Source organism: Petaurus breviceps, unplaced genomic scaffold, assembly GCF_028583685.1.
Source record: "Petaurus breviceps papuanus isolate PSGF00001 unplaced genomic scaffold, PetGlider_PUasm1.0 90865, whole genome shotgun sequence".
Taxonomy (NCBI): domain Eukaryota; kingdom Metazoa; phylum Chordata; class Mammalia; order Diprotodontia; family Petauridae; genus Petaurus; species Petaurus breviceps.
The window spans coordinates 10,751,983-10,768,117 of NW_027187367.1; positions in this window are offsets into that span (position 1 = coordinate 10,751,983).

The window sequence follows — 16,135 nt, forward strand, 5'->3', positions numbered from 1 at the left end:
GCCCTCTGGAATCATAGTTGGTCATTGCATTGATCAGAATTCCTCTTTTTCTTTACATTATTGATATTATATCAGTTATTCTCCTGGTTCTGCTTACTTCACTCTTCATCACTGTAGAAATCCCCAAATTTCTCTAAAATCAGTCCTTTTGTCATTTAGCTGAGTAGCTCGATAGATAGAGAGCTAGACTTGAAATTAGGAAGACCCAAGTTCAAATCCAACTTCAGATAGTAGCTATGTGACCTCCACCTCAGTTTTCTCATTTGTAAAATGAAGATAATAGCACTTTCCTTCCAGGGTTGTTGTGAAGATCAAATGAATGTAAAGTGTTTTGTGAGCCATGACATTCATATACCATAACTTATTGAGCCATTGATGGGCACCCCCTCAGTTGCCAGTTCTTTGCCACCACAAAAAGAGCTATTGTGAATATTTTTGTACATAGAGGTTCTTTTCCTCTTTCTTTGATCTTGAACTTCTTTGCAACAACCCTAGGAGACAGGGAAAGAGCAGGGAACTTGGAGTGAGAGGACCTGGGTTCTCTCTATTTCTATGCAGTTTCTGTGTGACTTTGACCATTACCTCCCCTATAGTGTGTTTAGTAAGCAAACTTGTATTAAGCTCTTAAATTGTAACAAGCAAAGCATGGTGGCACACATCTGTTATCCCAGCTACTGGGGAGACTGAGGCTGGCCAGTCTTGTACAGCTTTGGTAGTTTCAGAGTGCAGTAGGGTATTCTGATTGAGTGTCCCCCCCTAAGTTTGGTTCAGTAGGATTAGTCCCAGGGAGTGGAGAAGTGCCAGGTTGTTTAAGGAAGAGTTAACTGACCCATGTCAAAAGAGGAGCAGGTCAAAACCACCATGCTAATCAGTAGCAAGATCAAGCACATGAATAGCCCCAGCACTTACAGCCTGGGTGAGATGGGGAAACCCAGTCTGAAAAAAAATGTGCCAGACACTCTGCTAAGTGCTGAGGCTGGAAAGAAAAGCAAAAACACTTCACCTACTTGCAAGACACACATGGGAAGACATGTAAATAACTATATGTGTATAACTATATATTTTATATATATGTATAACTATATATATAACTACATAACTATATATTTGCATACTTATATATTTGTTTCCATTTACTCTAGTGTGTATGACATATATGCATATATATGATGTGTAAATATATACACAAGATATGGAGAGTATGTGTGTATATATACACAAAAAATAGAGAATAGATGGAAGGAAATATATAGTTAAATGTTATATATATATATGTATATGTATATGTGCATACGCAAGATAGAGAGTAGATGGAAGTTCATCTCAACAGGAAGGCACAAGTTGGCAAAGAAAGTCATGAAAGGCCTCCAGCAGAAAGTGAGATTTGAGTAATCTTCAGAAAAGTCCAGAGATGGAAGTGAGAAATAGCATTCAGGGCATGGGAGACAAGCCAGTGCAAAAGGACTGAATGAGGGGAAGCAGTGTTGTTTGAAACAGTGCACTTGGGGTGGCTAGGTGGCGCTGTGAATAGAGCACTGGCCCTGCAGTCAGGAGGACCTGAGTTCAAATCCGGCCTCAGCCACTTAATACTAGCAGTGTGACCTTGGGCAAGTCTCTTAACCGCAAGTGCCCTGCCTTCCCCCCTCCAAAAAGCAAAAAAAGAAGAAACAGACAGGTAGGAAGAGAATCTGGAGAGATCAGTATCAGGAAAACTTAAAAGAGTATTATCAAGGAAATGAAGGTAATCAGCAGTGGTGCAGAGGGCAAGAAGTTTGGGGATGGAGAAAAGATTTGCCATTAGATTTGGCAATTAAGAGAATGTTAGTAACTCTTGAAGAGAGCAATTTCATGAGTGATGAGACTGGAAGCCAGACTGTCGAGACTTAAGAGAGTGAGAGGAAAGGGAGTGGTCTGCTGTTGTAGACAGCCCTGTCCAGTTTGGCCACAAAAGGGAAGAAAGAGGGAAGTTGATAGTGGGAATGAACAGATCAAATGAAGGATTTTTGAGAATGAGGGAGATGCAGGTATGTTAGGCAACAGGGAAGCATCCTTTAAGCAGGGAACAATTGAACATAGAGTAGGGATGATAGGGCATTATGCTGGAGGAGATGGGATGGAATGGGATCACTTGTTCAAGTAGAAGGTTTTGCCATGACAAGAAGAAAGACCATTGGGACAGCTAGGCCCTGGATCCTGGAGGATCTGAGTTCAAATCCAATCTCAGACACTTGACACACTAGCTGTGTGACCTTGGGCAAGTCACTTAACCCCAATTGCCTTGCCTTCCCCCCTTAAAAAAAAAGACCATATCTTTGTATGAGACAGAACTGAAAGAGGAAATACTGGGGGAAATGAGAAGAACGGATAAAGAGGGAAATCTCAGTAAATGGCCTCAATTCTCCCCCTTTAAATATGTGGCAAGATTCTCAACTGAGGACTAGGGAAACTGGGAAGTATGAGAAGGGAGGGAAAGGTTTGGAAGAGTTGCTCTGGAGAGCCAGATAGTGAATCAGGGAGTTGTAAAAAGATTGCCTTGTGGCAGTGAGGGCCCAGTTGAGATTATGTATCATTAATTTGTAGTGGATTCAATCAACAGATTTTCTCACTCTGCTGATCAGCACATGAACAGAAGTGAAAGATTTGTTCATCTATTAAATGAGAGTTGGATTATATGACCTCTAAGATTTTTCCCCGCTCCAACTCTATTATTCTATGACCAAACCTATGAATTGCAGTGCAAATAATATTCCCATTTTACAGATGAGAAAATAGACTCCCCAAAATGAAGTGACTTGTCTTCTGTCATTCACTTGTAAATGTTGGAGCTGGGATTCAAACCTAGGTCATCTCCAAGTCCAGAGTAACCACCTTCTCAACCTCAAGATTTTTGGAAGATTTGTGGGGTAGAGCTAGGGTGTACTTCGTCCTGTCTTCGTGGCTCCACATCCACCCCACCCCCATCCTCTCTTAATTGCCAAATCTAATGGTGGGCTTTTTTCCCCCCATCCTTTTCCTTCTTGACCTCTATGCAGCCTGTTACTATGCACACTGTTACCCTCTTATCCATGGTACTTCCTTCTAAGATTTCCTGACTGCTTTCTTCTAGTCCTCTTACCTTTCTGATCAGTCCTTTTTAGCCTCCTTTGCTGAGCCTTCATCCAGGAAATGGCTGCTATATGTCCCCCTGTCTCACAAGGCTGTCGTGAAGATCAAATAAGATGAGGTTCTTTGCAACCTTAAAGGGCTGCCTACCGGCTATGATTAATGGTAGCCTCTGCCATGGCCAAATCCAAAGTTATTTCCACTGACGAGGCAGTTCCTTTGTTTTCTGTATCCCTTATAGAAATTACCCTAAACTAGCTTTTCTCTATCCAGGGCATACCCCCATCCTGGATTCACTTCCTTGGTTTTTAGTCTTTCCTGGACCAACTTAATGCCAGTCTCATCTCCTGCTATAAAGCCTCTCTCATCTCTACCTGGCCACTTCATTTCTCATGCCCTCCATCAACTCATGCCAATTTCCATCCCTCTAAAATAACTTGCCACATTTCCTCACATCTCTGCTGTTTATCTACCCATCATTCTCTTATAGTGGTTCCTAGCCTTTCTCTTCTGACCCTAATTTGGCTACCAAGAAATCTTTGTTACCTTAAAATCTGTCATAAAAGCAATGAACCCTATAATGTCCAGGCCAGAAAGAATATTTGAGATTGTCTAGTCAAAGGAATCTCAATCTGATATAGGAGAAGTTTGTCAAGGGGGTATGGGAAATACTTGGTAGAGTATTATTCTATTGAAATTAATCTATTTTATGTGCACTATGTATATGGTAAAGTCTATAATTTATTTCCATTCATATTGAATAAGGGGTACAGTAAGGTTTACTAAAAGTCAAAGGGGTACCAAAGGAAACAAATATTTATTAACTCCCATTATGTACAAGCCACTGTTCAAAGTGCTTTATAAATATTATCCCACTGGATCCTCACAACAATCCTGGGAAGTAGGGGCTACTATTATCCCCAATTTACAAATGAGGAAACTGAGGCAGGCAGAAGTTAAATGACTTGCAAAAGATCACACAGCTAGTCAGTGTCTGAGGTTAGATTTGATCGGGTCTCCCTGTGTCTGGGTCTCTAACCACTGTTTTGCAAAGCATCAGAAAGTTCTTAAGCCTTTCAAATTTTTTGTTCCTTACAGCATTGTAGTATATGTGTAAATTGTTCTCCTGGTTCTACTCATTTCACTCTAAATCAGTTCATATGTGTCTTCTCAGGTTTCTCTGAATTCTGTCTCCTTGAACTCAGGATTTTACCACCAGAGTCAGAGATATCTGCTTTTCCAGATCTCTGCCTGATGACCTAGATTGAGAGGAAAGAAACACAAAACAGAGGTAGCAGCTGGAACTTGTGGGTCCAGGCTCTAGGCAAACATGTACAAGCATACCAAGTTTTATTGTACTTCACAGATAGTGCATTTTTTTACAGATTGACGGTTTGTAGCAACCCAGCAAAAAGCAAGTCAGCACCATTTTTCCAACAGCAAATATGATGTGTTTGTGTTGTATTTTGGTAATTCTCACAATGTGTCAAACTTTTTCATTATTATTATATCTGTTATGGTGATATCATAGATCATATCATAGATATCAAAGATCAGTGATCTTTGAGGCTACTATTATAATTGGGGGGGCACCACAAACTGTGTACCCCTCTAAGACAGCAAACAATCAATAAATATGTGTGTTCTGACTGCTCCATTGACATGCCTTTCTCCATCTCTATCCCTCTCCTCAGGACCTCCCTTTTCATGAGACACAACAATATTGAAATCAGGCCAGTTAATAACCCTACAATGGCCTCTTTAAGCGTTCAAGTGAAAAGAAAAGTCAATGGATCTGGCAAACCATTGTCTTATTTTAAGAAAATTCCACAGCTACCCCATCCTTCAGAAACCACCACGCTGATCAATCAGCCCCCGATCAACATTGAGGCAAGACCCTCCAGGAGCAAAAAAGATTATCACTCTCTGAAGGTTCAGATGATGGTTAGCAATTTTTTTAGCAATAAAGTATTTTTTAATTAAGGTATGTACATTTTTGAGACATAATACTATTGTACACTTACTAGACTACTGTATAGTATAAGCATAACTTTTATATGCACTGGAAACCAACAAATTCATGTGACTCTATTGTAATATTCACTTTATTGCAGTGATCTGGAGCTGAACCCAGCAATATCTCGGAAGTATGCCTGTATTCCTGCAATCATGTGCTTAAGTTGAGGCTCGGAGTGAATGTAAATAGTAATTGTTTCTCTTTGGACAGCAACCCTGAGGGTTTCCCCTCCTGGTTTGATTTTTGTTTTTTTTAATAATAAAAGGGGCTATCCCTTGACTCACTTCTTAAATAGGCCTAGTCACTGAATAAGCATTGCCTCACTCAAAGTGAGAACTGGAAAAACTTTATCTTAAAAAGACCAAGGTCTCCTGCTGTTGTCTTAGATGGCTCTGGAAAAGGTGAGGCTGGTGACTTTGCATAGGCCCTTCCTCACTTAAATCCAATTATTAATTAAATTAAATCCAGTTATTAAATCCAGTTGCAAGTCATGTCATCATCTTCCTGATGTGATGGTCCTCTTTGAGAAAGACGGACAAACTACACACAATCATTGCTGCTAAGAGGTCAGAGAAACTTCCTAGCTGCCTTTGTTGAAAGTCCAAGGGACAGCTTGTGCTGAAACTATCCTAAGAGAAGGCTTCCCCAAAGAGAATGGGGATAGATCTTTTCTACAGCCCTAAAAAATTCCTGTGGAGTAAAGAGACTGACTTCCGTGACACTCAGTAGCCAGAGAATTCTCTCTGACATCCCTCCATCCCCAACCCCAATTACAGGGACAAATTGGGAATTGCTCTCTCAGCAGCTAAGTGACTTGTCCTGCAGCAAAATGCTAATTCATCTGTCCATCCACATGAAGCCAGAGAGCATACTCCATGGGATCACCCCCACAGAAAACCATAGGGACTAGAAATGGGAAAGCATACCTGGCTTCTGCCACCACCTAGGAAGGGGATTCCTGTAGTCAATAGTGTCCCTTCTCCTATATCATCTTAATAGATTTCTTCTGCCTATTCCAAATCCTACCCATTCCTTTGAGTCCCACTTCTGTGAAACCACCTTTTCTTCTCCACCCTCCATCAATCACCTTTCTGTCTACCATGGAATCCAACCCTTGATTTTATTATTGTATTTCTTATATTAGTTTCTGTTTCTTTGCTTCTTTTTACATACTCCACAGCCATCTGGAACAATATTAGATACACAATAGGTTTTTAATAAATACTTATTTGACAATTAAAAATAAATGTTGCAAAATTACATGGATCAAGCTTGACCTCAAAGAAGAAGAAGACACCTTCCCCCAGTCCTTTACAGAGGCCAGACATCCATTGGTATGGAACATTTCACATATACATATATGTGAGTATATATAAAATAGATGCATATACATGCATGTGTCTGTGTGTGTATACACATGCATACTCTTTCTTTCCCTTTATCTTTTCCTTGGGATAGCGGGTGAAATTTAGACAATGTAAAAACAAAAGTTACCAATAAAAGTTTATTTTTTAAAAGACATGTCTGCCTGTTGTGCAAATAAAGATACAGAATTTTTTTAAATTAATGTTCCAAAATTATAGAAAATAAGCTTTGCAGAAGGCTTGAGGGAAGCCCACAGGTGTGGAGCATTCATTGCATATGTCTATTTTTCTCATGTATTGATCCGTTTTGCTGCATTTTTTCTCTTCCTCTTTTATTTAAAAATAATTGTCATAAAAGAGCTTTCTAGGAAGGGAAGAGAGGGAAGATATAGGAAATATAAAAACAAAAGATGTCACTAAAATGGGTTTTTTTTAATGCTTGTTTGAGACTCATAGCCCAGCTAGAAATTGGGCTTTGCACATCTAAAGGGGAATAAATAGGCCTAGACACGGAATGAGTGTTGCCTCACTCAAAGTAAGAACTGGAAAAATAATTCATATTTCTAGAGTTTTGGTTTTGTTTGGGGGGGGAGGGGGGGAGTTTGTCTTGTTACTTATAGCTCTTTCCTCAGACAACTCTGTAAAGAAAAAAACATTTGCATTTTATAGAGAAGTCAGTAAGTTTCATGAGTGTCAGTTAATTCACCCAGGATCACAAAAATAATAAGTGTAAAAGTCAGAATTTGAACTCCCCACCTCAACTTTCAGAATTCAGTATTCTTTCTAGGATACCAACTCTCAGGTAATGATTAAAGTAGCTAAGCCTAAAGGAGAAAAAACAAAATGTTTGGGGGGTAGCTGGTCCTGAAGACCCTTTAAATTTAACCTCTCCAAATATTTGTGAGTTATGCTATTTCAAAACACCCACCTACTATTAATCTAATTGGCAGGAGCAGCTTATTTCCTGCAGTCTTCCAAAGAAAATGCTGCTGCTCAGAAGTGGTGTTGTAAGCCAGGAAGTGAGAGTAATTCAATTAACTTTGTAAGAGCAAACATCTCTGACCTGGAGAAGAGAGTTACTTCAAAGGGTGTGTTTAACTTCACATCATTGTCCAAGAAGGCAGCTCCAATCCTGCCAACCCCCTAGGGTCTGCCAAGCTGAGGTTTCTGAAAAGCCACCACTGTTCTGGACAGAAGGTGATTACTCTGAATACCCAGAAGCAAAGGGTTATTTCAGAAGACAAACCTAGTTAATTGGCTCAGCTTCAAGAAAGTGCTATGTTTAGAAACCCACAAATAGCTAAGCAAACCTAAACATCTATGTCTATATCTATATCTGTATACACACATATACAAAGATATACATATGTGTGTATATGTGTGTGTGTGTGTATATATATATATATATATATATATATAAATTTTTTTTTTTAATGCTAGCTAGCCTCCTTTCAACAATGAGGCAAAGGCTGGCATGGAGAGACAGTAGAATGGCTGTGACTTAAAATCACAGCCATGGGTAACACCACCATTTGGCCTGGGTTCTAACCCTCCTGTCTATGCTACTTATGACCATGGGTAATTAATTTCCCCTGTACCCGACACAGTTTCCCCTCTATAAAAGGAGTGAACTGGACCAGATAATTTCTAAGTTAGAATAGTATAGAAAAAGGAGCATTTAAATGACAAAGGACCTCAGTTCAAATCTACCCTGTACTGCTTACCAGTAGGGTAACCCAAAACCCAAAGCCCAGTGATTTGGGACTTCACCTCCTTGTTGGAGATCCTGCCATTGTGTGACGGGTAGGTTGAAGTTGGAGAAAGGAGAGATTGACTAAACTCTTCAGTCTCTTCACATCTTTGGACTTGCTTAGAGTTTTTTCCGTCTGCTTCCAGCAAAATGGATGATGTCAACTCTACTTCAGGTTGCTGAAGGAAAAGTAAGACTCTGGAAAGAAGCCGACTTGAGAGCAGCTGGCAATCTCCATCATGTCCCTGTCCCCAGCTTTGCTACACTAGAGATCTCAGAAACTGAGATCTAGGACTTTCTCTCTTGGTTGAGCTGGGTTGCTTTGCTTGCAAAGGGGAGAGCTCCTTAATTTTGTATTTTCTGGTATATATTCATCTACGTTTATTTTCCCTGATTTCTGTTTTGCTATCAATTTGGATAAATGAGTTTCTTTGCTAATTGCTGTATATGTATATTGTGGAATTGGTAGTTAGTGGGAAAGGAGTAAAGCTTTGGATGTAAAGCTTGGAGCCCTGCTTCCTTCATTAATGAACAACCATCAGAAGTTTAGCTTGAAGATCAAAACATGCTATTTTCCTTTTTTTTTTTGGTGGTGGTTTTTTCCTTTTGGTCTGTTTCTTCTTTCACAACATAACTAAAATGAAAATATGTTTTACATGATTACATATATATAGCCTATATCAAACAGCTGACCTTTTAGGGAGGGAAAAGAGAAGGGAGGGAGGAAGGGAGAAAAATTTGAAACTCACTTTTTAAAAAATGAATATTAAAAGTTGTCTTTACATGTAATTGGAAAAAATAAAATACTATTTTTAAAGTTTAGTTTGAACCTAAATATTTAGGCTCTAATATTTCAATAATTCAATAATTTTATTAATAATTTGTGATTATATAATTATTAATAATTTTCAGAACTAATAATATTTAAGGAAAGAGATAGATATAATTCTACTGTGGTTTCCCCTCTCTCTGAAGAGAGCAGAGTAGCCAAGCTTCTGGCCCCAACATCCAGCAAGAAATAAAATCTCCCTTGGAGAAAAATGGGGAGGGAGGGTGTGGAGAAGAGACTAAAAATGTCTATTCTGCTTCCCTTTGAGCCACACAATAACACTCCCATCCTTCATGTCAGGGACAGCCTCACTAAATTAGGAAAATATTTGGAATAGCTGTTGTGAGTAGGATAGGAAATCAATTAGGAAGGAGTAGTAAAAACTGTTTTGCTATAGAAAGGTCTTAGTTGAGATTAGTCAGCATAAATTTGTGGGGATCTTCGTCTCTGTGTCACCTTAGTTACCTGTGCAACCTTAGGCAAGTCGCTTAACTCTTATGATGCTGTTTCCCTATCTGTAGAAGAGAGGTTTGAACTCACTAAGTTCTAAGGTTCCCCTCTGCTTTATTCTGGAGGAGGATGCATGGTTGGCATAGGAAGAAAAAACATTGGACTGGCCGTCAGGAGACCTGGTTTGTGTCCTGACAGGTGTGACCTGGGCAAATTGTTAGACCTCTCTAAAAACTACCTCCCTGACAGAACTATTGTAAGGAAAATGCCTTGTAAACCTTAAAGTACTATGGAAATGGAAACCCAGGATTATTTATTGTCGTTGGAGGGGCAGCTAAGTGATGAAGTATATATAGCCCCAGGCCTAGAGTCAGGAAGACTCATCCTTATGAGTTCAGATCTAGCCTCAGACACACAGCTGTGTGACCCTAGGCAATTCACTTAACCCTGTTTGTCTCAGTTTCCTCATCTGTCAAATGACCTGGAGAAGGAAATGGCAAACCACTCCAGTATCTTTGCCAGGAAAACCCCAAATGGGGCAAAAAAAAGTAGGGTTTTTGTTATTGTTGCTGTTCAATCATTTTTCACTTGTGTTTAACTCTTCATGACCCCAATATACTGTTTACTGACTGCAAAGATTCTGGAGTGGTTTGCCATTTCCTTCTTCAGCTCATTTGACAGATGAAGAAACTGAGGCAAACAGGATTAAGTGACTTGCTCAGAGTCACACAGCAAGTAAGTGTCTGAGGGCAGATTTGAACTCAGGAAGATGAATTTTCCTGACTTTAGGCCTGGCACCCTATCCACTGCACCACCTGAAAAACAACTAAATAACAAAATTGTTGTTAGAAACAGAGACTGAACCTGTCATTTCATTGGCATAGGGAACCCCCAGATGAGGAAACTCCCTTTACCTACATAGATCCACACCTTCTCTACAACTTATACTCTTAGACAGTTCCCCAAAATACTGAGAGAGAAAGAGATTGGCCCAGGGTTCCATATCTGGTTGTCAAAGGAGGGACTTGAGTTCAAGTATTCCAGGACCAAACCATGCTACTTTTCATGTTCTGGTGGAGGTGGTTGTCATTGTCTTTGTGATCATTATATCATATCTATAAATATGTGTATGTAATAGAGAAATATAAATTACATATACGTCCATATATGTATAGATATAGAGAAAAAGTCTGACTCATAATGTAGTGCCTGGTTTTCCCATCCCCCAACCTCAGCCCTCCCTCAGGGAAGTGAGCAGACTGCCAGGTCAGTTCCACCCTCCCCCAACAGATGTGGGCCCTTCCCCAGTGAGCCCACCTTCACAGAGGTGGGTGGGCTTCCAGGTCAGGGAAACTTGGTACACAAGTGGGAATGTCAAGGTGTGTACTGATCAATCACTGTTTTTGGCCTCTGCAAGTTTCTACTTAAGTAATACCTAACCATTGACTGCTTGGCCTCCCTTTAAAAGCTGAGGCTTTACCTGAGAACTCTGCTCTATGACCTGGGATGGTGGGGTGATACTTCGTCAGCCCACCATGTGGCCTGATCAGCCAACATGGTATATAATAAAGGGTCCAATTCTAAATTGTTACTTGGGTCTTGCTCATGTTTTCTGGGTACAACAATGGGTGGCAAAGATGAGTGGTCTGTGGTATGGTCCACCTCTGAATAGTAGTAGTAGTAGTAGGACGATCTTTAGATTAGTTTGCCTTGAGGTGAGGGAGGAAGAAGGATAGGCAGGATCCAGGACTGCCAAAGTTAGATGATTTCTCTTGATATCTCTAAGAGGAATATCAGGCTAGCATTGTATCTATTTGCCACCCTTCAAATATCTCTAGTCTAGTGTATGATTTTTCAGTTTTCAAATTGAGAGTGACTTCTCTGATTGCTCGTAAGGGGAGAGGGTAGCCCTTAGCTTGTATTCTGCTGGTTACACAAAAGACAATCTCAAACAATAAATAGTGAGTAAAGCCATTTGTTCAAACAAAACAGCAAATAGAAATCAGAGAAATTCTATGCATGATGACATGCTAAAGAATACAAAAGAGTAAGTGAGCTCTTCGGATGGGAGTGAGATAAGAACTCAGCTGAACCAGGAGAAAGAACAATCTCACTCAGGAGAGGTCCACTCTTAAAAGTCTTTAGATTGCCAAGCCCTGAAAGTCAAGTACCATGATGCATCCAGCTTCCCAAATGAGTCCGTGACTCCTGTCTGACATTCAAGAGTTTACACCATTCACAAGTTTCTGTCTCCATCACCTCCCTGAAAGTCCTCTCTTAACATGAGCCACCCCCACAAAACCAAGGCAAATGTCTTACAGCAGATATGAGTTGTTCTCAGCATTCTCTCAGCCAATCAGAAGTCACATTTCCCACCCTAGACCATCTTTCAGGGCACATCCCAAGTCTGTGTTAACAGTTATTTGTTGTTGTAGAACCTAGCCTCAGACTCTGGAATCCAAAGGGAGATAATCCAGAAAAGTCACCTTTAACACAGCCAAAGATTCAATTACGAATCCAAGACTTAGGCAGCCTTCCAGAGCTCGGTTCTTTGGGCTTTGGCCTTGTAATGCGAATGTAAATTTTAAAGATCTTCCCTGCCCCTAGGCTAAAGTGCACCAGAAGCCTGGGGAGGGAGGCTTGTTTTTCAGTAGATACTTTTTGATTGGCCAGTGGGTCAATAAGGTTGTTACATTCTCTGAGCCAGGAGAAGGCTATATAAGCCCTGATGTGTAGCTTTGTTTTGGGACTCACTTTGAGAAGTGTTCTGTGATTTGATCTGAATTCTGGGAAGCTGTTGTTGAGAGTCCCCCGGCTTTCAAAAACCCAGAATGTGGAAACCCAGATGTTGACTGGGTATGGATGTAATGGTTGGACAGTTTGGAAATCTGTCTACTTGATGTTTTTGTCTTGATAATTCTGCCTGTATGCTTTGAGGTTCGGGGTGCTGACCTTTTCTCCTGAACAAGGTAAACGATATATGTCTGACTGATCAAAGTAAGCTTGTTAACCCATTTTGAGTGGCTTTCCTTTAACAAAGCAGATCCAAGAACCTGTATGGGCGGCAAACCCTGAGGACGCCTGGGGGGCTTGCTGCTACAGGCCTCTACTTGCAGGGGCAGTGGGTGTCCTGGAGAGCTGGCTAGAGGCTAGAGGTCAGTGAAACCTCACCACGGGCTCTCTCCATAAGAACCAAGGAGTCGGGGGGTAGCCAAGAAACCTTAGCTGATTGTAAAACATCTTATGGAGCTTGAGTAAGCAGAGAGCTGTTTACTCTAGCCCTCTTGCAGTCTGATTCCAGGTATGTATATGACTTGAGTTCTATTGGTTTTAAGTAAATCATGTGAACTGTCTGAATTGCATCATAAATGATGGTCTTCCCTAGAGAACCTAACACAGTGCCCTCTATATAGGAGGCTAAAAGTTTGCTAAATGGGGGCGGCTGGGTGGCACAATTTATAGAGCACTGGATCTGGAGTCAGGAGGACCTGAGTTCAAATCCAACCTCAAACACTTAACACAAAACTAGCCGTGTGACCTTGGGCGAGTCACTTAACCCCAATTGCCCTGTCTTCCTCCTTCCAAAACCGCAAAAAGAAAAATCTTAAAAAAAAAAAAAAGTTTGCTAAATGGATTGACCCTTCCAGATGCAGCACCATCTATGATTTCCTGTAACTCCACTTCTGATCTCCTCCAGTCATCCTCTTTCTTGGGCCTGCCCCCATGGGTGTATCAGCCTCTTAAGTCTCAGTTTTTCAGCTTTCCAGTTCCATACTACTTCCTGACTGAGACTAAACCCCTAGAGATGATGATAGCCTACCTGAACTTATTCCTCAGTATTTAACCATCATACCCTCTTCATCACAGTGATTCTTTGCTGTCATGGTTCAAATCCCTTTCTCCATCTCCTACTGACCACTTTCTTATTCCCATTCCCTTCAACCTAATCCCTATGTTCCACCCTAAAACTTTCCAGTCCTTCCACTGTACTCTCTGGAATTTCTGCTCCAGAGGAAGAAACTTGCTTTCATCTTAAACTTTTTCCTTTCTAGCCCCTTTCATTCTCTTGCACTCACTAAGACCTGGCTCCCCATTGATGGCACAGCCTCCCTGGCCAACCTTTGCATGCTGATTATAATTTCAATCATTCCCCAACTTGCTGGCTAAAGTGGGAGCATTAGAACATCCCTTACTTTTTATTCCACTTTAAGACTATCTCTCTACCACTATCATCATTCCTTTAGAGAGGTTCAGTGTATATTTATCATCCAGTGAAAATTCTAGTAGCTGTCATCTACTAATCTCCAGAATCTTCCCTTGACCAGTTCAATGCCTGACTCACAATCTTTCTCTACTAATTCCTGCCTCATAATAAAGAACTTTAACAGACATATTGATACTCCCTCAAACCCCTGAACCTCCCAATTCTTCAACTTACTCATTTCGCATGACCTATTCCTCCACTCCACCTAGCTATACACAGACATGGACATACCCTGGATCAGAACATTACCCTCAAGTGTTCCACTTCCAAGTTCATGAATTCTGAAATTCCCTTACCTGATCACAATCTCCACTTCTCCCTCTCCCTTGCAACCCTTAACTTTACTTTTTGTCTTCACTGCAATCTCCAATCCTATCACTTCTCAATTCTTTCCAGTACAGTGTTGTGGTCAAAATAAGGTCTTTAAAGTGAGGCACCAAATTCTGAGCACAATCAATTTATTAGGAAAGAGTGAATTTAGCAATAAAGAGGATCTGAACTTCCTCAACAAAGCGAAGACCCTGAATAAGGGGGACAAGCTCTCTTTTATAGTTTTTGAGCATAAGGAACAAGACTTTATGGGGGGGACCAAGTTCTGATTGGTTATGAGAGCTCAGCATTATGAATGGTGAAATTAATGTGATTGGTTACAGGGCTGAGGCATGGGGAGCAATATGATTGGTTGGAAATTGGGAATGAGGGGCTAGCAACAACTCTCTTCTTCCCTCCTGTATCTAAGAAATGTTCATTGTTTGACTCTGTTAAAGATTGTTAAGGCATTCCCTGAACTTGTCTTTTTGAGTTGCCATATTTTCCAGCAACACTGGACCCAACTCCATTTGCAAGGTTGGAGATAGTGAACCAGACTTCTTTGGATCACAAACCAGACATCCTTGAAGGATAGCTTGGTAGTGTACCAGACTCCCTGGTGTCCACCCATATCCCTCAAGGGGAACAGATTTCTTTGAGGCAAGACTAGAAAGTGATTACAAGTAGAACTGGATTTCTTAACTTATTACAGGCCAGCTGAATTTCTGAACTAAGTTCAGGGACAAAGAACCATGATTTAGGCAGTCAAAATCAATTAAGTGTGAATATGATTGATTTGTTAAAAGACCCAGAATCAGTCTGATCATTTCAACTGACTACATTCTCCTCCTTTCCCCATCTTGATTCTTTGGTGAACCAGCCCAATTCTACACTGTTCTCCTTTCTCAGATCTCTTGCCTTTTTAGCCTATTGCTAAACTGGCGCTCCCAAACCTCAGCCTTGTATTATTCCCTTCTTCTTTTGCCTTTACTCTTACTCACGTGCTGCTGAACAAAGCTGGATAAAAATCACGACAGTGCTGAATGGGTCCACTGCAAATTTATGTTATATAATCTCAATTAGATCCCCACTGCTGGTGGGCATTTCTTTAATACCTCCCTAATTAGTTCACTATTCCATTTACCAATATGGTTCTTCCAGATCTTTTCATCTCTCACCAACCTCCCATGGCTCCCCCTCCTCCTACTTGCTTAGCTGAGAACCTTGCCCCATATTTCAGTGAAAAGCTTGAGGCCATTGGCCAAGCATCTCCCTTCTCCCCTTCTCCTTAATTCACCTCTCCCAGATGTCTTTCAGTGCCAAGCACTGGGCTAAACACTAAGGACACAAAGACAAGCAAGCAAGACAGTTCCTACCCTCAAGGAGCTTACATTCTATTGGGGGAATATAATACACAAAAGGAATTTAGAATCAAGAACTATCTTATTTCCACCACCACCACCACCACCGTATACCTACAATCCTACCAAAATGTCAATCTTCATAGGAACAAAACCCGTGTCTTAATCATGTCTATCCCCTAGCAGAGGACTTTTAATTTATGTTTGTTAGATGAGTGGAGAAACACCAGCAGGAAACTGGGGCTACAGCAACTTACAGATGCTTCCCAGGACTAAAAATATTGAAGACCCAACACTGAAAAATTAAAAAGATCATCCTAAATATAAGTATAACAATTTGTAAGCCATATCCTTCCTATTCTACTAGGTCCTTTTTTTTCTTCTTCAGACTTTTGCTCTAAACAGTGAGAGGCTTGCTAAAGGTAGTGGGATCCTGGTGACCAAATATTTCCTGTCTACTTGCTGTATGCAGAGCACTGTGCTGGTTACTAGGGAGGAGGGACAAAGAAGTAATAAGACTGCAAATATTAGAACATCTGGATTCCAGCTTGGTCACTGTTTTTTATATAATTCAAGTTGAATGACTGTTCTTTAACCAAAGGATCTTAGATTAATGAAGTTTGATGAGGAGGGTGGACCAAAACCCAGACCTTTGTGATTTTTCTCATACCCCATTGCACCCCAGCCCT